The sequence below is a fragment of the Corvus hawaiiensis genome, chromosome 14, assembly GCF_020740725.1.
Source record: "Corvus hawaiiensis isolate bCorHaw1 chromosome 14, bCorHaw1.pri.cur, whole genome shotgun sequence".
NCBI lineage: Eukaryota > Metazoa > Chordata > Aves > Passeriformes > Corvidae > Corvus > Corvus hawaiiensis.
The window spans coordinates 17,215,499-17,242,248 of NC_063226.1; the positions used below are offsets into that span (position 1 = coordinate 17,215,499).

Here is a 26,750-nt window from a genome sequence, read left to right on the forward strand (position 1 = left end):
AAACATTGTCCTATAAACAGCTTGGTTTGTTGTTTCTTTGGTTTGGTTTTGTCTTCCTTTTGATCTTAGGACAACAAATGATTCATAGGTTGCTGTTACGGAAATACCTACTTTCTGTACGGACCTATTACAACTGCAGGTTCAAACCAGGTCTTTAATCATCTTTTAAAACCAAATCCTGAAATTATATGCATTAGGAATCATGTACTAAAGAGAAAATCCTGGATATTACAACCTCTCCTCTCTTTGCTGTTATAGCTTATCTTTAGAGAAAGTAATGTGACCCTGATAAAGGTCATGTAATGACTGGCTATGATTTTCACTGTGGTTCAAGATTGTGAAAATTACTCACTGGTCTAAACCTGGAATTATATATGACATTACTTTAGAACACAGTAAGTAAGGTTTTGTTTATATCTGGAAGTAGGTGGGAAAATTGAAAAGCTTTTGGTTTATTAAAATCAACAGCTTTTCTTACTCTTCTGAGTGAGGTAGGGTAAATATTTACAGAAACATAAAAGCATTGAATACTTTTCAGTAGCCAAAATGGTGTTCAATAAAAAAGGAGTATCATGATCAGTTTACTATTTGACAGAAGAAAGGAGTTGTCCTACGTTTTGTGTCTAGTAGAATTTCATTTAATGGATCACAGAGACCATTTTACACATCTTGCAGCCCAACAATAAGAAAGATAACCATCCATCTAATTTACAGGGTCAGATTGTTGACACATTGATCTTATTTCATAATCTTTAATAGACTGTTCCCAATTTAATTTGACTTTTATACCCTCATACCTGCAGACACTTTTGCTAAATGGCACTGTTGTCACCCTACACCATCTGCTATGCATTGCCAAATGCTCAATTAAAATCACAGATTTTTAAATATTCTCTTTTCATATTACCATTTCATTTAATGCTAACTCTCATTTTAAAATACAATAAAACACAAAACTGCAAGGTTCAGCTACAATTTTATACTTAATGCTACAGTGTAATTGGGGTTCAGAATGTGGTGCAATGTGTAATGACTGAAAAGGCCTATTGTATAGCAGCTAATCATGTAGATGTGATAAATCTCTTTCTCCTTGCATTCAATAAACTCTTTTTTTCCTTGATATTGCAGAAAAGAAAGCAATTAACAGGTCATTATTTTAATGGCCCACAATTAAACCTGTGTCAAATTAATACTGTAAGCAACTGTCTTGATACATTGGATATTTTATAGGAAAAGACAGTAAACATTTGTTTTTCAGAGAATTATCATAGTAATACTGAACTATAGCAAATGGATGCAGCAACCATTTGTACCAAACTAGATCCATGAACAGCAAAAGTAGATAATATCTTTTTTAAAATGCTTTTCTCTCACCAAGCTTCATTATAAACAGATGTTAGGGTGACCTTCTCTCAGGGTAGGAAAGTACATGGTGCTTAATATCACTCCTGAGCATTGAGAACAACTGGCTGCTGAATTGGTGACAGTATTATCTCAATGGTGATGTCTCTTTTCTAGTCTGTTCCTGTGAGGTGCTGCAAAATCTGAGAAACTTTGCCACAGAATGTAGGTGGTGTGAAGGGCTCACCTATCCCAGCAGTAGAGATAAGAATCCCTGTAGATGCACAATGGAGGTGAACTAGGTCAGTCTCGAATTCCTGCTGGAGTTAAATTTCCTGATAGCCTTGATTGCCATGTTCTCATGACAGAAAAGGTTCAAAGTGAGAATAATAATTTAAGTTTTTTGTAAGATCAAGGTGGATCCATACTTGTCCTACTCCCATGCCTGTTCTTAAAACATCAAAGTCAGGAATCAGTAATTTCTGCCCAAGCCTTAAGGGTATGCAGAATGCTGATCTTTCCATACCTGTTATGGTAATGACACCTTGTACATTGTACATCCTCTGCTTGTCATAACAGCAGTGTTAGATATTGATTTGCAGTCTAGTCCTGGTATCACACAGGAACCAACCTTACCTTGAATTAGTGTTAAAGAAATGGTTCAGCATTTGCAGCTCCAAAGAACATCCTTTATTTTACGGGTGGGCTGTGGGACGACATGAGTTTCAAAATTTGAGACAAAGCTTAGCTGAAAGTGTCTCAAAACTTGTACAAGGACTGTTGACATTTACTTAATAAGCTGTTTGGCATGTTCAAAAAGGAGAAACAAAATCATGACCGATAAATTATTTTATTCAGTTTAATAAATCCTTGGATTTATCATCCTATTTAGAAAGACATTTTTAACATTAGAACCAATAATTTTTCTAGAAAGTACTCCTAACAGAATGATTTGACAATGTTCAGACAAGAAAAAAATATAAATCTTGCTCTTCACACCAGTTACTTGAGTACGGCACTGTGATAACCCTTTCTTCACAGAATATGATATACTTCAAATTACTTTGAGCATTTTTCTAAGGCAAAGGAATTGTTTTTACTATTTTCCCTAAGAAAATATAAAATGGCATAAACTGAAAATTCCTTGTTTTTTTCCTGATTGTTAACTGTGAAAAAACACAGCAGTATAAATTAAAATCAACTGGTGGTCTCCTTCAAGGAGACAGTAAGCTAAACTCCTCATTTTAAATAATTATGGAATTGCTCAAATGAAGCCAGTTTCAGCACTAGGAATTCTAACCAATAACATTCTCCTAAACTTTTCTTCCCTTTTCAGTAGGTTTTTTGCTTCTTCTGTCAAAAAGTATCATTTGCTCTTGTTCTGTAGTCTCACAGACATGCTCTGAATTTTGCCTGGCCAGTATTTCTCTCTCTCTGAGGATAATACAGCTGATAAGGCACTGAATTAAAGTTGTGGATTCACAACACATTTGGGAAGAAAATCTGGGTTAAAACAAAAATTAAATCTGATCCACCCATTCTTTTTTAATTGTACATAATAAATTATTCTGCCACCACTGCAGGTCTGTACAATTGGATGCACACAAAGAACTTATTTTTCTTTATGTAGAGGTGTTTCTACATAGGTCCAGTCTTAGTGATACCAGTGAAATGGAAGGTTGAGAGGACACAGGAGCATTTGATAAATAAAATACACACTTGAGCAACTGCTGTAGTGGAAAGGATTTGTAATTCAGAAGATGGTATTTCAGGCCTTAAGAAGGATAAAGAATAGCGTAAGAGGGAAATATTGTAGCTCTTTGAGAAAGTTGACAATCTGGAGAATCACCACAGAAGACCAAATACAAAAATAATTGGCCTTCCAGAGTGTGCTGAAAGGCCTGACTTTATAAAATGCTTTCACTCTTCTTAAAGATCTGTCTCCAAGACACAATTCATATTTTTCAAGTTACAAAAAAAGCTCTCCAACCCTGGAAATACTAAGAATGTGAGATCGCTTCATGAAAAATGCTTTAGTTATTGAGATGGGATATATGAATTAAAACCAGCATATTGGTGAAGGGATATTCTATGAGGAAAAATAGGGAGACAAGCCTAAAAATCATCAGTTGAAATGTCTAGAGAAATTTTAGGTCCATAAAAGTTGAGTGCTCTGATATATCTGGTAATTCCTGCCTACACTGCAAGTGGATTATGAAGGTCTGGGGCTTCTTTCACCTACCAGAAACACAAATGGACTGAAGGCTAACTAAGGAATTCTTATTTAAGGCTGGATTTATCCCCTTTTAAAACTCTGTGGAAAGATTCTGTGAATATGAAAACTGTAGGGATCCCCTCAGGGAGTTCATTCTAGAGTTTCTTTATGTCTATTTTTCAGAACAGATAATACAATACCATGTTGTATTAAGGCAATAATACCTTTTTCTCTAACTTTACCTAACCTTCACAGAGATCAATAGTCACTTAACTGTTTGACCAGTGCCTTTCTAGGAAATAAAGGTAGTAGGGGGTTTTTTTTGTATTGCAAAGGTCACAAGGGGAGGAGTCTTGAATTTTTGAATTAAGGAGAAATAAGCTCCCTTTCTATATTACATAGCAGGTAGTTCTGGGAGTCCATGTAACAAATAGCACAGGCAGAATTCCCATAAGTGAGTATGAAATTTTGCATGAGCATAATGTCCTCATTAGCATTTGGACCATCTAGCATACAGATGCTAATCCTAAAATATCTTTCACAGTGTTTGCCTCATTTATGAGTTCTGGTAAACAGTAAATCCAATGAATTTATTGTGTTTATATACAGTGGAGGTTTTTAGATTCAGTGTATCCAATTACCAAAGAGAATGCAGTTGGGAAAACATTCTATAAAAAAATAAGAGACTGTTTATTATGTTGTTTCATGTCTTGCCACCATCTGTAATATCACAGGATTCCATGCAAAGAAACCCTTCTCCAATCACATTAGTATTTTGGCTTATCCATGTCTCAGTGCTCAGAAAGCCAAGAACCAAGAATATCTCTGATGAAGCTGCCTTATGTCTAATTAATTGTGGATAAAAAATGGGTTTCTAATATTGACAGTTCTACACAAACTTGAGGAAAATTAGCAAGAGTGTTCAGATTATCTCAACAGAAAAAAAAGGAATATGTGGAACAAGATGCTCACTTAGCAAGCTAGTAGCCAAACTGGAAGGCTGTGTGATAAGTGACATTTTGAAATACCCCCAGAAAGAAAAAAATGGAAGATGACTGTGTGGGTGACAGATATATGATCTTTTCAGAAGATGCAATTTGGAAAACATATGTCTACATTGCCTTTTTAGCTGAAAAACTTCACTATTTTTTTTCTAGGGGTTGAATTTTAGGTATCAGGATGCACCAAACTGGGAGAGATTTTTAGTCAGATCTAATTTTGCAGTTGTAATATGACTGTTCCTCAACAACAACAATCCTCATCATCTATCTCAAACAAGGGGAAAAATTGTTTTTGCTATAATTGTCACTTAGAATAAAAGAGCAGAGACCAATTGTGGAAGCAGACATTCACAAGAATTAAAAACTCCTACTCTAGCTGTTTGTATTAGAACATTTGTAATGTTTCTTCTTTTAGGTAAAAAAATTACCATTAATTTACAGCTAATTACATGAGAAATATTATCTTTTTAATGAAGCTTTGTGTGATGTTTTTCCAGTGCTGATTTATAGTGCCCTCTTGTATCCTTGTATCAAAGGATGTCATATCAATTAAAATAAAAAATTAGCTATATTCTTGGTAAAGATCAAGTGGCTGCAGCCTGGCTGTGAATGACAGCACCATGATTTTGCAGCCATCCTCAGATATGTGATTGGATAGAGGCAAGCATCCCTACCTCAACTCTGTTACTCTCTTTCCATAAGATCTTGGAAGCAGGAGAGAACAGGGGATGATAGACAGGGAGTTGCCACCCGTGCAGTCTGGGTAGGGAGAGAAAGAGAACTCAGCATCTGTACCTCCTTGTCTTCCTTCCATAAATCCATCTCTGAGTGCTGATTATTTAAATCTCTAAATATCTATTTGGGAAAAGGTGCAAGCATTTATTGCTGGTGTGGAATCTATTTTTATTCAGGTGTGAGAACCTGGCTTCTACTTCTTGGTGAGCTAGGGGTATTCCAGACAAAGGAAAAACTCTCTCTTATTTTTTTTAGCTTGCCAAATAAATTCTCAATATTTTTCATCTGCAGTGTAGACCCAGGACAACACTTTGGTAGTGCTGAGAAAATGAAATTGTGATTGTCATAAGACTCATCATCTCATGGCAGATTCCACATCAGATGTTTACTACTACAACTATGGGCCAAACTAAATATAACTGGGCAGTCTACCAGATACCTCTACCTTGCAATTTCTGGAAGATACATAAAATTGGTTATGTGGGGTATAGTAAAAGGAGGACAGAAGGTCATGTCAGATGTAAAGATAATTTATGATGTAGGCTTTTCTTGCATAATAATCATGTAATCAGGTAATTGCTGAAAAAAACCCCAAAAACCCCAGCTTTCAACTTTTATTGTCTATGGGATTAAAAAAAAATCTTTCTCTTTTGCTCATTTATAGCCTTATTTTTCATCTAGAACGCCAAATTTTCAAACCATAGTTCCTTTCTGGGATATTTTTATGAAACTGGAATGCTGTATTGTTCTTTGCTGTGACAGGTAATATTTCAAGCAATAAATTGTTGTTCTCTTTCAGCCTAGGTGCCATTCTCTCATGTGATCTCCCATAATGACTTATTTAGTAGGAGAGTATTCAAAATGTTTCTCATCTTGAAACTGATAGTCAAAAAAGAAATCTCTTATTTGGTTTCTCCCCTGTTGATCATTCTGCAGAATACTTCCATTTTGTAACAACTGTTATTCCACTTTGATTATTTTGAAAGTATACAAGTAATTTCTGCTTGAATTGAATAAAGCAGGTTGCAAATGCAAAGGTTTAGTTTACATTTCACTCACTTATTTATATTCACAAAGTAATGTTCTACTCCCTGCATAATTCTGCACAGTCAATGAGTAAGAAAACAATCCACATCAGGAAGTTTATTGGATTGCGGTTTAAGTGGACCAAAGATAATATTTCAATTTAAAATTTTATAAAAGTAGTTCTCTTACACTATTTCCTTACTACATTATAATTTCTATGCATAAATACATTTAAATTTTCTTTTTTTTTTTTTTTTTTTTTCCCCTTGTGAAAACCCTTTGCAGGCTTTGACTGGGCCAAAGTTAATTATTTCTGTAGTAGTTGGTGTGGGGTTATGGTTTGGATTTGTGCTGAAAAGAGTGTTGACAGTACAGTACAGTTTGCGTACCTGAGCAGTTCTTACCCAGAGCCAAGGCCTTTCCTGCTCCCCACCCACCCCACCAGAGAGAGGCTGGGGGGCACAAGGAGCTGGGAGGGGACACAGCCAGGACAGCCGACCCCAACTGACCCAGGGGATATCCCAGACCATATGGCACCACGCTCAGCATATAAAGCTGGGGAGGAGGAGCAAGGGGGGACATTTGGAGTGATGGTGTTTGTCTTCCCAAGTCACCATTACGGGTGATGGAGCCCTGCTGTCCTGGGGATGCTGAACACCTGCCTGCCCTGGGAAGTGGGGAATGAATCCCTTGGTTTGCTTTACCTGTTAAACTGCCTTTATCCCAACCCAGGAGTTTCCTCACTTTTACCCCTGGTGCTGGGGAGCTCATGAGTGGCCGTGTGGGGCTCAGGCACCAGCTGAGGTTAAAACACCACACACCCACATTCACTTCCAAATACTAATGCTTTGTCATTTATGAGGCAATATTTTTTGATGCATTCTGTTTTTTCAGGTATTATGAGGCACTTACTCTTCCAATGTAAAAAATTTCTGCAGGGATATTTTTTTATAGTAAGCCCTTAGAGGGAGAAAGACCTTGGAAGAGCTCAGGGAGACCACTGCCAGGGGAAAAATTGGGAAGATAGTAGGGAAAGACAGGTGGGCAGATCTGATAACATGTGGAAGAGTCACTGGAGGGGGAAGGGAGGAATAGATACTGTTTCATTACAAAGATAACGTATCTAGGATATCAAACCTCTAGGACAGCTCCTTTTTTATCAAAACCAGACTCATAATTATTAAAAATGTAAAGGGGGAAAGTGCTGAAAAAAAGACCCATTACAGATCATTAGAAAATGCTGTCTGGGAATTCCAGTCTTTTAAGTGCCTTTATTGAACATAATGTTTCCTGAATTATAAAAATCTGAATAATTAGCTAAAAGCATTAGTGGGTTCATGTGGAACTCTTGAACTTGAAAGACAAAAATGAGGCTCAAAAAAATCTGTTTCTAAAACTTTCCTCATGAAAGTAAACCTACTTCTGTGAAGGAAGTCCATCAGGCTTTACACACTGTCAGGTCTGGAGGAATGAACTCAGTCCTTCCCATAAAAACTCCTTAAAACAGATTTTTAAGTGAAGTGCGTTCTGTCATGAAAGCAAAGAAGGGTTTAGGGAACATTAATAAAGGGTTCTACAATGTCTACACCATTGCTGAAACAGGTCCAAAGTCATCTCCTATCCCACCTATCAACACTTTGCAGGATGGGAGAGATTATGGTGTTTATTGTAGCATTTTTATGCAGTATTTGCCACATTTCTGGGATAGAAAGTCCATGGTAATTCCTATGTGTGTTTATGTTCAGAGGGGAAATGAATCCCTAGCTGTAACAGTAAGAATTAGGAAGTCAGTGTGTGGCTCAGAAGGCCGAGTTTCTGCGGAACTGGGGAGAGTATTCCTCATTGCTTCCCTCTGGCAAGCTGAAGCATGAGCATGGTTAGCTGAGATGGAGTGGGATGCACAGCACCTGGGCCAGAGAGAGAAAGCAGAGCACTGACTTTGCTAAATAAGCCGTAGGAGAGCTGGAATGAGGAGCCACACTTCAGGAGGTGACTAATGTGTTTTTCCTCTGAATGTGACAGGATTGACTGTTCTGTCCTCTTGCTGTTTTGATCTCTTTAAAAATTAACAACTATAAATAGAAATAAATGAAAGAGTGTAGCAAGCAGTATTCTGGCTTTAAACCGGCAGATTCATGGCTACATTTTTATGTCTCAGAAGCTGAGGAAATAGTGCTGATTCCCTTTAGACATAAAGTTCTTTAAGTTATATTTGTGGACCAAAAGGGGACTTTTATTTATATTTAGTTACCCAGATAATGTTTACTCTGTGTATGGGTGTCAAAATAAATTTTGTGAAAAATCAAGGCCGTGGGGATCAGTACCCAGTTTTATTTGATCACTGAATGATAAATAACCTGGCAAACATGGAGTAGAGCGGTCTAGAGGAGCTCATGGAGACATAAAAATACTGTGAAAATAAGACATTCTGGAGATTTGGTGCAATATCCCACATTGGGTGCCAAATGAGGGAGGTATCTTTTCAGCTTTTTACCGGCTAGCACTTGTAGTTCAATGCCTTAGAAAGCCTCAAGCAACCTAGAGAGGTAGCATGGGCAATCCAGCATTTTAGTAGGTCTAAAATCGATACCTGTATCAGCTGCAAAGCAAATATCTCCAGCAGAAGCAAAGAGGGAGAAATACAGCTCTTGACTTGCCTAATTTCCTGCAGTCAGAAGCTTTCAAGAAGGAACAGACAGGAAGAGCAAAAAGGAGCAGACAACAAGAGATGTCCGCAGAAAGAGTTGCCAAGCCAGAGGGGGCGGGGCTCGCCTTGGTCTTTTGTTTTACTGGGAGAAGGGGAAAGGGGCGGGCTGGGGGCGGACCCGGGGTGACCGGCCAATCAGACACTGCTGTTAAAGAGTTTGAGTTACATTTGGTTTTGCCCTCTTGGAACAAAGGGGTTCTGAGCGCATGGCAGAGGCAAGTGTCTTGGAGGGGAAGCTCAGAACAGGCAGCAACAAATATCAAGACCATGCTTTCTGCCATCTATACAACAACTGGTACAGTGGTCAAGTACTGATTGCATGGCCTATACTGATAAGTATTTTGGTCATGCAAACAGTGGTAGTAAACTGAAAGCCTTTTTAGATCAGAGACGATGCCTCTCTGCCTTTCCAGAAATGTTCTGAAAGAAGGAACAGCAACTGTAGAGTTTCACAGCTTCTTAGTGAGATGGGACACAAGAATATAAAAAACCAACTAAAGATCTGATGAACACATTGGTGCAGTTCTCCTGTTTTGCCAGATGTTTCTCAGTTTTGTAGTTTAAGAGACTTTAAATGCTTTATGAAGATCCTGGAGGTCTTCCATTACATTCTTTTATATAGTAATAATCAATAACTTAGATCCAAATTGGATCCTGAGAAAGCTATTTCACCTTTTTTATGTCCTTTAAAGGCTGAGAGGAGAAAGTTATCTTAATCTTTACTGTTTTATGCACTATCTTTCAAGCTTTCCCTGTCAAAATGCACTGCTTTTTAAAAAGTCTTTGTTCCCCCACAGAGGACATTATTCTTTTTATTATGATATGAACATAGTTAAAAACCCATGTCATTTGATAGAATTCCTAACATACAAACACACAAGTCAGAGTTCCTTTGGAGAATGAAGACAGGAGCATTTGTTTTCTCTTTATGTGTTCATATAAAGGCTTTATTGACAGAGTTTGATTTTTTTTCTTTAATTCAAATGTTTGTATTCAGCAGCTTGCTTTCTGGGTCTCTGCAATGACGCAGTGTGAATTGTAATGAAGGAATTGCTAAACTGAATAAATCTTTGGGTCACAAGTACAAAAGTAATGACCTTTTTAGGTCACTACATCCACTGCTCCAGTTGGGGAATAAGAGTTAATACAAGTGAGAAAGTAAATATTCCTGTTCTTTGAGCCATCACCTTGGGCTCCTCAGTCAACTGAGCTGGTAGACACTCAGACCATGATCATGGCATTACTTAAATCTGACCTAAATTCAGTCCTGTCTTCCAATTGCCATGGCTACAGGATCTCCCTGGCTCTGTTGTGCTCACACCAGCACTTGTGCAGTCACTTGGTGAGCCACACCAGTCCTCTCATGGAACAGGAAAGGGAAGCTGGTCTGGATGTCTGGATGGATGCTCCTCTTCAGCAACATCCTGGGCTAATGCCAGATTAAAGTGGATGTGTAACCACGGCTTCATGTTCTTAGGGCCAAGAATCTCTAAGTCAATTACCAAATAAGCCATTTCACAGTTAATTTTACTGTGTTCATTTGCAAACAGAATAAAAATCTTCAGCCAAGGGGAATTTCCTGTTTTAGTCAGGTTTCCATGCAGCTCTACTCTTGATTGAATCTCTGTAGTAAGTAGATTGAAACACCAAAACCAGCTATAGTGACCATGGTAAAGCTGTGAAAACTGTTATTTACTGTTTGAATACAATTTTTTTTTTCAGATATTTGCAAATATTACTTAAACTCAGTTGGTGGGCAAGATGATAAAAATTTTTTTGCCTGCTCAGCTTTTAAACTCCAGTTCCTCTGTTTGTCCTGGAAAGTTATCTAAATTATTCATAGCTTGCTAGATATGAAAATCAGAAGGGACCATTGTAATCTTGTAGTCTGACCCTCTGCAGAACACTGGCCAGATTTTCCCCTGCAGTTCCAATATTGACCTTATAACTCATGCAGTGTAGGAAGATATTCCGATTTAGTTTGCTTTTGTATTTTCAGTATTTGAAGGGCATGTCTAAAGCCAAACTGTGCTGGATAAATGATTTCCCTTTTCACCATTTGAAACTGCTGGCACTACATATCTGGAACTTTTATTAGCTGTGTTTGGTTTTCATTTGCTGTTGTTGTCAAACACCTTGTCTTTGAAGGGTAAGGACAGATGAACATGGTTTAGGTTTCTTGTTTCCATCGAATTTGAAGATTGGCATCTACATTATACATTTGTAGGTCTGACCCTACTTATTTCATGTCTCAGAAACATAGAGTTGCTAAATTATTTCTTAGTGTTTAGCCTGGAAAAAAGTGTGTTCATGCTCAGTCTTACCTCTGACTTTGTGTGCCAGGTTGACACCACAGAATTCTACTCCAAGAGTGACTCATAGGAAGAAATTACAGTCTCAGGTATTTGTCTCAGGAGTCAATAACTTCCCCATAACTTAATTTCCTCAGTGGTTAGAAAGAAACATGGACTTTTAGATAATCTAGTTGTATCTGAGTGTATTGGTTTTCAAGGGCTGTAGGAAACTGACATTGTTTTATCAGTGATTTAAATAATGAACAATTACCTGGTTTTTAAGAAAAATGAAGCTTTTATTTTTGTGGAACTAAAATCTTTTACTTTGACCTGCTTTGGTCTTTTTTATTGAAAAATCATAACTCATGCTGTTAGCACTACTTGGTGTATATGTGTGCTAGAAATGGGGCAGGGAGAACAGAAAACACAATTTTAGTTATATAGGTGACGTCATAACCTGGAAGACATTTGGTGTCATTGAAACTGGCATAGAAATTCAACGTCTTATCCTCAAACTGGATTATAATTCATTGGAGACAAAAATGCAGAATTCAGGTCTTGCCATCAGTCAGGAACTGGGCACTGCAATGGCAAAGCAGCCCATCAGTAATTCTGGGAGTGCTGCCTGTCACAGGCCTGTCAGAGGCACTGCAATGAAGTAAGTCCTGTATTGAGCCTGAAAGGCACTGTCAGGACACAGCACCTTGACAAGATGAAATAAATCCACACCTGAAATATTTTAGAGGGTGACAATTAAGATAAAAACTGCAACTGGAATAAATCTTAGGTATATTATGATCTTGGGACTGTAATGTGAAGTCATGAAGAAGAATACAGAACTGACTTAGTTTCCTGCTAGGTATATCATCTTTGCAAAGATATGTGGTAATAATATTGTTCTTCTGATTGTTTAAGTCTCATTTAATTGTTCTCTTTTTTTTTTGTTTCTCCCCCCTCCTCGTTCAGATATATTAGCTCTTTTATTACTGGGTATTTTATTTTATTTTATTTTATTTTATTTTTATTTCCAAAGGTGAGTCCAGCCTCTTTGTTGCAAAAGTAGAAAATGGATTCAGTAATGCAGAACACAAGTATTGATGCCAGTGATGAATCATGTAATTAAAATTGCAAGTAGTACAGAACATAATTTCAACCTATTAACCTGGGATAACGTGTGAGGGAGAATTTAAATCTCATTTACTTGAAAGCTAATAGAATTATTAGTGAAATTTTTGAAGAATTTTTCATGAGGTCAAAAGTGTTTGGTATTTTCTTTGGAGAACTGTAGCACAAAGTATAAAGTATTAAAGCTGTAGTGAGCACAAAGATGGAAATCGTGTAGAGGAAGAACCACTGTTTTGTAAAAAGTCCTGTATAACTTGGAAGAACAGAGTGAGGAATGATATGAAAATTCAGTAATGTACCAGCGTCATATTACATGGGAAAGTCATGGCTATTTCTTCTAGAGGTTGTCAATGGTTCAGAAGATCAACAAGAAAACTTTGATGACAGAATGTCCACAGTTGTCAGTGTGGTTTAGTCCTTGGAACACTACATGTAATTTTGGCATAGGCCAAGGAAGGTGTTTCCTGGTGAAATGGGAATATATCAGTATTTGTCTTAAAGAGGCTGCTAGTACTTTAATCAAGTTATACAGCTTCAAAAAAGAGCTAATATTGGAATAGGTCCAGAGAAGTGATAGAAGAGAAGGGAGGAGAAGACTGAAAGAGAAAACTTCTAGTAGGACAGAGAGGGTTCATCCGTTCTGCATGAGGTGGCTGAAGTGCAAGTAGGAGGGCTGCATGGTTTTGGGATTAGATAGATGTCCAGAAACTCCAGGGACATACGGGATCAACATGTCTAGGTAAAATTTATAACTCATTCAATAGAAGTCTGCTGTGTTTTGATCCATCTGTGTGAAATGAGGGATGGCTTGTTTGTATATTTACATACACTGAGTGAAATTCTAGGCAGAAATGTGATAATCTTGCTTTTTCCCAAAGCAACCTTAGCTGATCTTACCAGTGGAGTTGTTTCTGGTTTTGGGGCTTTCTTTCCCCTCTTTTTATCAAAGTGTGTGCAAGAACAAATTATAGCTTGATATTACCTCCAAGAAAAAAAATAAAAAAAAAGAAAACTGATACAAATGAAAAAGAAACCTTTTCAAGTGAACCTCTGAATTACAATCCAGGGTTATCTTTTTGCATCATCAAAGTAAAAAAAAAAAAAGTCAATTTTCTTGTTCTCTTTCCTCTAACAATAGAACATCAAATTGTAGATCTGTTTGAAAAAAAATATAATATCAGAGCATCTGATTTTAACAAGCTTTAAGACTTATACTCTTCTGTTTTTTGATAGAGGTTAATGCATTTTGGCATTTCATTAGTAAATATGTCCTTTTATTATAAATTACTGTGTAGTTACTGTTTGGTCTGCTGACAGTAGTTATATTTTTGGTGATAAATGCTGTATGTTCACTGTATAACCCATGCCTCCAGTAGCCTGTATCTCAGAAATTGGTTTGTGTGAAAATTTGTAGGTACTTATTCATGAGGATCATTGTTCTTTCATAGGTGAAAGTTATGTCTCATAAATTTGAATCTACTCTCTTAAAGGAGGTCTGTTAAGAGGAAAGAGTTCTGGTTTGTATTTTAATTAATATTGTGCAAAACACTTTACTGGAAACACTTTTATAACACACAGAAAACAAGGTGTGTCTTAAGAATAACAGTGCCCAAATTTATGCTTCTCCGTAATCTGTTATTTGTAAGTATTTAAAACAGTAATTTTAGTAAGAAAATATTAAATTTAATAGCAAATCTGAAGCAGCCTGGATATGATATGCATCTCAGTTAATGCAATTTCCATTGATGATTCACTTGCTAAACTTAGAAATATTTCCATTAATACGATTTTGCATAATCTTGTGATTAATAGTAGATTTTCTATTTTAATATGGAAAAATTCTTTACAGTCTAAGTTAGTGTCAGAATTTATAGAGGCTAAACTAAATGCTTATTACAACAGTGACTTGAGTTAATGCAATAAGCCCATAGAGGCAGTGCTGCATTAGGGCACAAGATGTTCCTGAGTAGGCTTTTAATGGAAAAAAAAATAGTTCTTATCACAGGACTTCATAAATAAATTTCATGGATATTTTTTACCTCAAACACATCTAAAATATTTGACTGGATAATAAAATAACACTTACAGGACATCTGTGTTGCATTCTTGCTTCTGGGTAAAAATGCACCACTACGTGAGGCTGCTGAAATTTATCTCCTCTTGTAAAGAATGAAACATTAAAGTTGGTACATAATCTGCAAGTTGATGAATTGATGTACTATATGTGGTATGGTCTCAGGAAAACTTGGCCACTGAGAGTATTTTTTTTTTTCTTTTTATTTATGTGTTTCTTTCCTATTGCAGATGACTCTTGCAGGTTCCTGTAGGTGTTGATTTTTACATTCGACTGACTGTATTTCTGTGTTGTGGTAGATCTCATTTAAAGAATTAACTCAGTTATGATATATGCTGTGATAGCTCTTATCCTAATTGCTTTGGTTTTGAGGCCTAAAAGAAAAATTTTGCTTGTTTTGTTTTCAACTGTAATGCCAAAGTCAGCACCTTGATATGTCCTTTACAATGTAATTTGTGTGAAACTTACTTGTTAAGAATTTTGTATCTTCATTTACCAAGTCATTTTACTTGATGGTAATTGCACTGCTCTTTCTCACTGTAGCCATTCTGAAGACCGTACTTTACCTGTTAAATGCTGTTCTTACTGCTTCCGTCCTTCCCTAGTGAAATTGGGATAACAACACTACCCTGCAGAGTTGACACGTGATTTCTTATTATGTCTGCTGTGACTTTTATTTCTCCTGCTTCTACTAGTGGACCTGTGTCTCTCAGAGCAAAACAGAATCTTCTATTTTAAATGAAGCCTTGTTTTTTTGGTTAAAGGAGTAAGAGAGATTAGTGTTGGAAAACAATACCATTAACCAAGTAAAGCTAAAGACAGGGAACATAAGGAAGTTATCTTCTAACAAGTGAATGGGTGAGTGTTTATCCCCAGTTCAGCTCCCATTTTATGTCCCACTCTCCTTGACTTTGGGCATTTTACCTAACCTGCCTTTGCTGCAGTCTCTGGTGTGTGACAAGGGCACCCCACAATACTGCCAGACCTGATGTTTCTGTCTGGTCTTCCTGGGCATGCACAAGCCTTCTACCCACTTAGGTCAGAATTGGAGTTAGGACTGGGAGAGCCACTGAATTCAGGCACTATTCAAAGATTTACAGAAACAGCTTTACGCTATCTCAGTACCTCTTATCAAACCCAATTCGGTTTTGTTTGCTACTGCCTTAAGAGCTTCTTCACTGCAGAAGTTAGAGAGGCATTATTTGATGTAAACTCCCAAGTGCTGAGGTCACTGGTGTTTTCACACACACACACACACACACACACACACTCTCATGCACTCCCCAGCCAAGGAAAGCACAGACATCCTGCCGGGGCACTGACACAGAGTGAAAGCAGCCTTCTATCCCACGCATCCTGCATTGGGAATGGCAGGAACTGTAAGCCCATAGCCTAGATGCTCTGGACCATTCCTGCCATGACCATATAGGAATTCTGACTCCCAGGCACCAAAATTAACAACCAGAATTAACCCTTCCCTCCCCACATCTTGGCTTGTAATTCTGCTGATTTTTACAGGACGATTTTAAAAAATCATTTCTGGAATGTCAATGCATTGCCAGATGCACTTATTAAGAGGAAATTGCCCATATTTAAATTCATTCATCAAGCAAAGGCTGAATCATTCCAACTCCAGGGACCCCCAGGAGAAAAGCTTTTGGGTCAGGAATATACTGAGAATGAAAGGTTTTTGACGAGCATTAGTCATTATATACCTGCTTCTGTTAGTGCCTGGTGTGCCTCTCTGTGCTTTCTGCTGTACTCCTGCTGTCCTGCCTTGGGGACACTCTTTAACATAATCTGGCAGTTCCAGTTTTCTTCCTGTTCTGTGAGCAATTTCTTTTAAATCTTCAACAGTCTCAATATACTCAGTATTTTTAGTTCAAGAGGATGAGCAATTTCTAGGGCATTAGTAAATGCCTCTTTTTTTTCCTCTTTTTTTTTTATTAGTCGTCTTCCAGATGCATTGAATAACATTCAAAACAAGGCTTGTCTCCACTTAACAAAGTTAAATTCATTGAAGCACTTCCTGTTACTAGGAGAAATAAAATTACTTAAATTGATCTAAATGCCTGACATCATTTTTTTTCCAGGGGTAAAATCCTTGTTGGAAATAATGTTTACCAAGATTTAACTTTTTTTATCCTTCAAAAATTGCTGGTCTGCTCTAAGTATCATCACAACTGTTATTATTATGAATAATAATAATAATAACTAAAGCTGCAGCCCTGAAGTGTCTTTTTTATCACTAAAAGTAAAGGAAAAGTTCAAGGAAGGTGTTTTTTCTTGCAAAAATGATTACAAGAATGGAACAAAAATGTTGCTGACTGAATTTCCCTGTATGGGTTCTTTATCCCACAGACTCGGTAGTTTGTAAGGCTAATATTTCCATTATTTTATAAAAATGTGTCTTCTGCAATACCCATAACCCAATACTGTTTTTTCTCTCCCTTAGGGATCTTTTGAAAGCTTCAATAGCTTGATGATGTTTTTTCCTGAACTAGTTGACCACTGTCACAGAATTTTAGCCTTTGCTTGGAACCATTTTTGGTAAGAACTTTTCAAATAGCAAAGTGGAAATGTTCTTTGTTTCCAAAAACTGTCTCTCAAAGGGAGGGAAACACAATTAGACTGGTTTTGGCTCTGGAGTTGGAGGTCTCTATAGTGTACCCCAGGATCTGGGGAGCTCTGTCTTTTTAACTAGAGCTGTGTTTGGGTTTATATCTATACTGTCTTTTCCAGCCTGTTCCATTTTGCATTTGGACTCGACCTCAAGTTGTTTTCCAACCTAAATAATTATCTCATTTTATGACCTAGTGAGGCTAATTAAAATTGCTGTGTCTTATTTTAATAAGCATGATGTATCTATGGCAACAGAAAGAAATATGTGTGTTTTCCCAAAGAAAAGGAGGGAGGAAGACTGAACTGCCCTTCTCTGTGTGCACTTTCAGGAGCAGAGGAGGGTGGTTGAGGAATTGATGTGTAAATCCTTGGTTCTGCTCTGTGAGTTCTCTGCATAAGCCACAACTGCCAAAGAAGAGAGGCACATGTGGAGATCAGACTGCAGAAGCATTGTCATTGAATGAAAATTCATCAGAGAGCTTGAGTTAGTTATCTCAGCTCATCAAAATGGGGATTCTCCCACTCTTGGATACCATTGGCATAGGGAAATTATGTGGATAATACCAAAATGCTGAGCAAGTTTCTGCGGTTTAGTCCCTTTTTCTAACCACAATTACTTTTAAATGGAGCTTGTCAGTTGGACATCTGAATGGGTGTAGTCAGAAATCCAAGCTTGTTGTACAGTTAAAGGCCACAAAAGTGCACTTGTCATCGCTTTTGACCTGCAAATTACTTCTATTAAGAGGGCAGCACTTCTTAGTGAGAGCTAAAGATCAAATCCAGTCTGATCATTGGAACAGTCTTTTTTGCTTGTTGGGTTAAGATGGTGGGAATAACCCTAAATATATTTTCATGAGGCAATTGTCCACAACCCTTGTTTAAAACTGGAGAATCTAGTTAGAGGAAGGAGTAATGGATGGCTGTCTCATCTTCTGTGTGTGCTCCCCAGTGATACAAGACTGACTGTGTCTCTGAGATGACAGCTGAGTTACTGAAGCTATTGAACAGTATTTTCACACCAGCAAAAATCCAAAATATGTGCTGGGAATTTACACTATGCTCCTTCTGTAAAGGGCTGTATTTACAGGAGTTCCAATACAGATTCATACACAAATGTTCAAATTTTCTGGGTTGAATTATTGATGGTTTTGTATAACCCCTGGTTACTTCCTTCATTTGGCTTTCAGCAACTCAGATTATGTTTCAAGGCTGCTTTATCAATGAACATTTATGCCACACATTGTTTCAAGAATAGGAAGGTGAAAGATGAGAGTGTTTAGTGGGCCCTTGGTTGCCAGTGATGGATCATTTTGTGAAAAATGACAAACAGCACAATGTCTCTTAAGAAGTTCTACATAGCACAGGCTCCTATAGCATAGTTTGGTGCTGGGTGAAGAGTCAAACCTTACAGCTGGGGGGTTGGTTCTACCTGGCACAGAGGGGTGTCCAACAGCGGGGCAGCAGCTGGAAGCACTTTGTGCTGGCTGTGCGAATTAGCACCTCACTCCTGCATTTATCCTGCAGCAAACAGGGCTTGCCTCTTTGTAGCTGGTTCAGACCTCTCTGCACCAGCCTGCGCTGCAGATCTATGAGGATAACTGCAGATTGTAAGTTAAAAGTGAAGACAAAGCAAATGTCTTTTCTGAGAGTGGCACACGTGCCTTCAGGATCTGGTTGTCACTGGACTTGGTACCCGGAAGGTCAGTTTGGTACAATTTGCTTCTTCCCACTTCTGTTTTCATCCCCTCCGTGTTCATGAAGTAATTTTATGCAATCTCTGGACTTACATGTTGTAAACTGTAACTGCTCTGGGGTATCACTAAGCCACACAGTTTTCCTTGATGCATTTTATTAAAGATTGCTAATAATATTCCAGGCTTCGTGCATCCGATTCACTAGAAATGCCTAGAAAGAGTAGGTGTACTCTGCTATTGTCGACTACATTTGGCTTGACTCAATTAGTCTGGAGTTAAAATTATGTTAATGGGATGGGCTTGCACAGACAGAAAAACCTGTGGGTGAAGACTCAGGGTTTTAAACAGGCTAGAGCCTTCATTTGGTGTTTATTCTCTGAAAAATGATTTTAGAATTGTCCATGTATTCTGTAAAAATATGAAAATGTTTTTGAAGATATAGAGGGACTATTGAAATTTAAGTATTTAACTTATAGATGAAAAATTATATAGAGAGTGTAAATAATTTCTATAAAAACCTAATGAATTTCATATGTTATTGTTACCTTTGTTCCCTATTTTAAAGTGCACTTTGGTTCCATGTTCTGTCCCCTTCATCTTGCTGTAAACACAGTCTTTCAGAAATATAAATACTATTTTCCCCCCTCCAGATCTGTCAGTAGAGGTCTGAAAATGCATTTCATGCTGGAGATTCACTTAATCTTCACTTTCTTTGTTGTCTTTAACTCTTTCCTCCTACTCTCTACCAATCCCTGATTTTTATTTTTTTTGGGGGGGGGGGGGGCAGATTTGCCCTGCTTTTCACAGCTGTGATTGTCACATAATGTTTCCTTTCATCTGTAAGTTTCAAGGTATTCTGCTCCTTTCTGAGTTCTGGTGAAAGCTTTTCGATGTGGCCAAGTATTACTTGTCCATGTAAGTGCTGACTCTGCCAAACAGAGGATAAACCCACACAGATTTCATATCCCAGCAGTCATTTCCCTTTTGAGTGTGACATCCTTGTTGCAAAGGTGAATCTGTACAAGCAGCCAAGGCAGGCTGTGAGAACCAGCACTGGGGGAAAAGAAGATATCAGTGTGACACTTCTGCAGAAACTAAGTTCAGTTGATGTTAGAATAATAATGAGGAAGAATAAACAGAGAAGTCACCACCTCAGTCCTGCTGAATTAAGCTGAAGTGCCTCTTGTGGAGTGTGCTTTTTGCTCCCCACTGCTGAAGTGCCATGTGGTCCAGAGCAGGAGAGGAGGATGGTGACAAAAAGGTTAAGTGCTGAACACAGAGAAGTATCTGCATTTTGCTTAACCTCCCTTCCTTGATCTCCCTAGGAAAACAACAGTGCTTACCTACACAGATGAAAAGCAGAAAACTTCTTGAAAAGGTTAACATTTGTTTTGTACTGGTCTAGGCAGAATCAGATGTGATGGTTAAAGAGGTATGAAATGGCCTTTACTGTGGCAAAGTTTTGTGTTATCTGTTACTCTTGCCACTCTTGACATGGGAGGAAAAATTCTTTTGTAAAATTCCCTTTGATATGAAGGCGAATTAGCAGTTACTGGAAACAGGATTGGGTAAAATGTAATTTTTTTCTATGTTATATCTTTCTTGCATTACTAATAGTTGCCAGGGAAACCAGCAGAACTCTAAAGTCTTCTGCTAGATAGGCAGCTACGGTTATAAACAAGGTAATTTCAAACTGTGCTTGCAGATTATAAAAGTGTTAGTGGGGACCTGCCATAGGTTCTGTTCTGTTCTGCATACTGGTGCCTGTTCACATGATCAATTTCAGTTAGGTAAAAAATGTTTATCCTGGTCCATAGTAAGTGGGTTTTGGTTGGTTGGTGGGTTTTCTTTTTTTTTTTTTTTTTAGTAAGCAAAACCTCCAAATTATTCTGATTTACCTCAAGAGAAATTATTGTACACTGAGTGTGAAGGTTGCCTGTCTGGGTTGTCACATTGCTCTGGAGGCTTCTGTTAGAATCCAGGACCTGTCAATCTGCTGTGCTTTCTTTCCCTGGGGAAAGTGGATATCATTCAGTAGTTTTACCAACCTTTTAATATGATAACCATGTAAATTGGGGCTGTCTTTGTACATGAGCTGTAATTATTTTCCAAGAGGTTAAGTTTGGCTCTTCGCCTTTCATCTACAAGAGCACTGTTTCTTATGTTTTACATTGTCCACCCCTGTCAGGCACAGCTATGAACCTTGGCATGTCCATCATCAGGCTTTCAGGGAAAAAATGCCAGAGTTTGTAATAAATCTTTTTAAGGAACAAATGCTTATGAACTTTCTCTCATGTTGAATTTACAGGTCTGACATTTATTACCTCACTGATTTCAGCTAAAGCCTTAAGGAGGAAATTGATTTAGGATGAAAACAGCTAATAATAGCTTGATTAGAATAACATTCCGCTTCAAAGGACCCTCATGTCCTTCTGCATTAAATAATGATCATAAAATCAATTTGTGTATCTCTGATTCCTTTTTTGCCTTCTCTGAAGGTGATGAAGTTTGCAAAGCAAACATTATTCATGGTGTTTTACTACTTTGAATAGCACTTCCATTCCTGATTTGCTTAAATGTTTTAGTTTCCAAGCTCAAATACATTCAGGTCATTATGACAATCAGAAGTGATTGACAACTATGAATATTTCTTCCAGAAAGTGCCACAGACAATGCACTAATTTTTGGTCCTTAAACAAGCTGTTTCTGGCTGTCACCAATCCCACACACTTTACTCCTGGGTTTAATTTTTTGTCTTTTTAATGATGAAGTGGACAAATCTGATGCTCAGAGGGGTAGCAGTTGCAAGTTATCTGTGACTACTCGGGCTGTTCAGTGTGACCAAAGTGGACACAGATGTGTCTTGCTACCTCACTGTTGGTTCTACCTCACAGCATCTCCTGGCATTTAGGAAGCTCTGTTGCCCACACTGAGCTCAATGTCCTTCAGCCTCTGAGGCAGCTTGCTTAAAAAGCTCTGTCTAGAATAAAAAGGTGATGTTGACATGGTCTGTGTGCCACATTTGTAATTCTCAGCAGAAAGAAGTTAAAAGAACTTCATGTAGGCATCCATAGGTTTTATATTTTGAATTAAATGATTGGATTTGAAATGTGTACATTTATTAGTACAATAAAAATAATTTTTAACTGTATTTCTGTTGATGTCACTCATAAGTGTCATATCTCAATATTTTCAACTTGGGAAATAGCTTCAGAAGGCAGGTAAGTATTGTTACATATGTATTCCAGGATGGGGAAATGTAGTTAGAGAAGATTCTGGTGTGACCAAAAACTTTGGGGAAAAGGTTGAAGGGACAAGCTACAGTTCTCTGGTTCCCCAGTGTGAGTAGTTGACCTTCTACCACCAGTGAAGCATTAGAAATTATTTCAGAGGAGAATACTTGCTGGTAGAGGAAAAACTTTTCACACATCTGAAAGCAAACCACTCTGTCACAAAAAGTTCAAATGTTCAGTTCTTGTGGAGCACAATACCACCCTGTCTGGACTTCTGGTATGCTAATTTTCATCTATTTAATATTTAAAGAAATGTGCCCTGAAGCTCTTGCCATTGTGTTCTGATTCTCAGGTGCATGTTCCAGTGAATGAACTAGTGCAATTCTGACTTTTTTTCATCTGCATTTGGTAGTGCAGGCAGATTACAGACTAAAAGTTACTGATTGTGATTAGGTGATTTTAAGTCTCAATATTGTTCTTATCAATCAGTTTTCTTTTCAACATCAGATATTCACATATGTAGTAATTTTCTTTGGCATTGTTATTCTTTGATTATAAATGCCCCATGAGTAAGGCATTATATTAGGGAAGCACAGTTTACTTTAAGGACTGACATTCTTTTTTTCTCTACTCTGATTTTTTTTTAATGTCTCACAGTTTTCTTTATCAATACTTATGGCTATGAGAGAACTACTGTGATAGCCCAATAGCTAAGACATATGTTAATTTGCATGTTAATTTATCATTAAATGTAGTTTATTTAGGCATAAACCTTCATGGGAAACATAGTAACTATTACTTATACAAGCAATATACTTTGGCCTAATTTTGGACCTCACTGTCTCAACAGAACTATAAAAATAGCAGATATTTGTCTACCAAGCACGCCTAAATGTCATGTAATTTGATGAGGAACCAAGACCAAAGGGTTTCACTTAAAATATAGTTGTCCTTGCTATTTGAAAAGCAAAACCATAAGGGGACAAGGTAACTGAAAAGGAAGGATATTTTCAAAATAAAAAGATATTTTGGATTAAGGCATCAATATATTTCATTCTAATAGAATCTCAATCCTCTTTCTGAGTCCAGACCCACAAAACACAGAGTGGTTCTCGCATTCTTTGCCAGCACTGAGAAATGGTTTGTGATAAATCTTGATATGTACAAAAGATATTAAAAAACCAAAAATTAATCTATCATGTGTTTGATCAAAGTTACCATGGTTTTCCACCTTGCCTATGATACAGATTTTTGCTAGAAAGAGGAGCTGGTCTCTTATGCTGCCACTGTATCAGAACACAGCTGATTTCTGCCATCTGCCCTCTTGAGTACTAAATACCTACATTATTGACATTCTTTTTCGTTTTTTTGTGGTGGTGCAAATCTGTGGAATTGTAATTCAAAATGCTCTTCCTAGTTGCAAAGCTGCCAGATTTTAAAGGGCTGACACACCCTATTTATACCTGACTCTGATATGCTGTGTTCCATTGTAGATACAAAAATGCTGCTAGCAAGGATTTTCTTGCTAATTTTCTAAGCCCATGAGAGACTTTTCTCTCATGGAGAAGAGGTAGCAGAGTATGTAAACAACCAAACACCTGCAACCTTGAAAAGTCTTGTTTATGGTATAGTGGAAAAATATTTTGACAATGGATGTTTTAGGATTTTGGCCAGTCACCCCCAAGGGGTGGCTGATCCTTTGTCCAATTAGACTATGAAGAAAAAAGTCTATAAAAGAGTTTGTAAAATAATTAAATAAATCAATTTTGCTGCACAATTCCTGCCTGCTGGATCTTCTCTCCTCCTCTTCCCTATGGCTGCGGGACACGGTGATATACCCTAGGGCCCAGGCCTGCGGTAATATTCCACTACACTACAAACCAAGGTAAAAGAAATAGAAAAATATAAATGAAAGTCCTCAAAATAGAAAATAATCGTGAGTTCCTTTAAAGACAAAGCTTTGACCTCAACCTTGTCAGTTTTGCTCATATGAATTCTAGCACTTTGTCACCAAAAAGGACAAAAAATGTCCAGCCATTCCCCTGTGGAGACACGGTGGCCAACCAGTACCTGGGCTCACCTGTGGACTAATGCACGCTCCTCCCCACCAGGAGTCTGTAATATCCACCTGTCTGGGGTGTCCTCACTACAGGTGCCCTATTGCAGTGCAGTATGCCACAAACACAGCGTGACAGATCAGGTCATTCACCTGCAGGTTGCATTTTAGTTGGGTCTGTATTTACAAAGCATGAGAGAGAGGCAGGAATTGGAGGGCTTGGGGCATGCTACATGCCTGTTTTAACCTTAGGAAAGGCATAGTCCTATACCAAATAATTTTTTTTTAGCTCCACAAGCAATCAGCTGCTCAGACATACAGTAATCATGCCCATACATCAAAGACATTGGCATTGGCATGCTCTTCCCTGGACATGCCCTATTGGCAACTCTCACAGCTGTTTGGCCCTTTGGCCTGACACTGCACAGCAGTTCTTATTATAACATCAAGATTACTTTAATCTCATGTATAATTCAACTTCATGTCTGATTTAATTGTGTTGTTTGTCCTGTGACCTCTCATGACTACTACATATGCCAGGCTTGATTCTTTTCAAGGGGTCTAGTTCCATCTCTTTTTCCATGTATGGAAGGATCCCCAGTTGGATAATCTTTCTGTTAAGGTCTGCTCGGTGTACACTGTCAGAGAAGCCTGTCAGGGATTGATCAGGGATGATTTATTGAGACTGCTTTGCCTGGACCTTGATTCTTTCCAGTACAGATAATTTCAAGATTTAGTATGAATGTAGTATTATTTTTATAACTACTGAGAACTGAAGAGGAGCAGGATGAAATCATTTATATTCTAGAGTGAGTCAAATATTATGCCCCTTTTTTTTTGTGGTTTTTTTTTTTTGGTTAGTTGGTTTTTTTTGGTTGTTTGCTTGTTTGTTTGGGTTTTTTTTTGGTTTTGTTTTTGGGTATTTTTTGTTTCTTTTTTAAAAGAAAAAAGGGAGAATTTGTGCACTTTGGGTACCAGGATCATTTTAGCTGGAAAAGTCCTTATAATTTTATTTGCCTCATTATTTCCTAAAAAGGCGACCATTAACTGATTTACTAGAAGCTCTTGGAGGTTAAAAGTGATGATGCTGTATTTATGGCATAATGGCAGAAATCTTTTCCTTTTCTCATTAAGATGTGTGTCTTAATACCATTGTAGTCTTTCTTATAAACTAGAAAGCCAGACTCTCTAAGAAGAACACTGCTTTCATCATGATGCCAACTCTGCCACTAACAGCTCTCAAAATGAAGTGTAGTCATATGTGTCAAGAAGCATTATAATTATACAGCCTGCATCACAGTTCTTATTTTATCTCCTTGCAACTATATACCAATATTTTTCCTGACTTAATGTCCAGAAATGTAAGAATAATTGTCCTTTGCATAAGCAGACAAATCTATAACTTCTTTATTCACAGCCTGGCAGTACTTGCATTTCTATATTTTTTCAGCATATAGTAATTAGTCTTCACAATGGTCAGATTTTATCATTAAAAGTATACCCTTGATCAGTCCCTAGGCACAGAGTTTTACCCAAATATTTGATCCTTGGAAGTCTGCCAATACTTTCAGACTAAAAACTTACTTGAAGTTTCTTTTACATAATGCATGCCAAATTGTTCTTCTCCTGGAATACTTACAGAACTATTTCTGCTATTCCCAGAGCACCACCGAGTAATTCCTTACTGAATTTCTTGCTGTACTGAATATTCATGAAAACTTATGAAATATGATGATGTTTCTTCTAGAGGTGGTTTTTACAGTGTCTTATCCATAGAGTTTTACTTTCTTATGGCTGGTTTGTTCCAGCTGTTACTTTTCCTTCTTGTAGTTGGATGATTCTTCCAAAGGATAAAATAAGACTGAAGAGCCATGGTCATTGTCAGGTCTAGTCCTTTCCCGGCACAGATGACAATATCTAATCCTTTTCCTAGTTTAGCAGACCCTAGCTTAAGTTATTTAGATGCCTTTATTTGACATGCCTATTACAATATTGTCTTTGGACATCTTTATTATGACAGAAGAATTTTCAAACTAATTTTGCCAATGTCCACTCTTGGTTCTCTTGGTACACTAGGACAGAGAACTGAGTGCCTGAGTATCATCATACATGGAGTTACCACTTCCATTTTAGCATTCCAAATAAGCTCCAAATCTATTATGCATTTTATTCAGAAGTGAATAAACTAAGGATGTTTTCTTTTCAGTTATTTGCTTTATATTTTTTTAATCACAGTTTTATAATTTCAGTATCTGGATCAGTCTCATGGCCTTGTGACCCAGGCACCTCTAAGAACTCCCCTGGTGAGGGGGGAATGAGGTGATGAGGTGAGGAGGAATGAGCAATCAACTGCTGTTCAGTAGACAGATATAGTTATATTATTGCTCAGTACTTACTGCTATTTTTACCAATTGTATTTAATTAGAAAATTTCAAGTAAGTGTAGAGCATATACCTCAAACATACATTTTGGTGATAAAGCATGAGAGAGGCCCCTGCAGAAGAAAACAGAATCACAGAGGACAATGTTTGTTCTTTGATTTATATCTGTTTTATTTTCCCCAAGCTTCAGAACAGCTCAGTATCAATCTGTTTCTCTTATCTCTTTGACTAGCTTGAGTTAGATGA

The 26,750-nt window shown here is 37.5% G+C and overlaps 1 long non-coding RNA gene across 1 annotated transcript in view; it reads left to right on the forward strand.

The window, feature by feature from the left end:
• LOC125333469 overlaps positions 1–17,064 on the forward strand; it is a 113,217-nt gene extending 96,153 nt beyond the window's left edge. The window contains exon 3 of the long non-coding RNA XR_007206872.1: positions 16,974–17,064. This is a non-coding gene — a long non-coding RNA (uncharacterized LOC125333469). The remainder of the gene's footprint in view (positions 1–16,973) is intronic.
• The last annotated feature ends 9,686 nt before the right edge of the window (positions 17,065–26,750 follow it).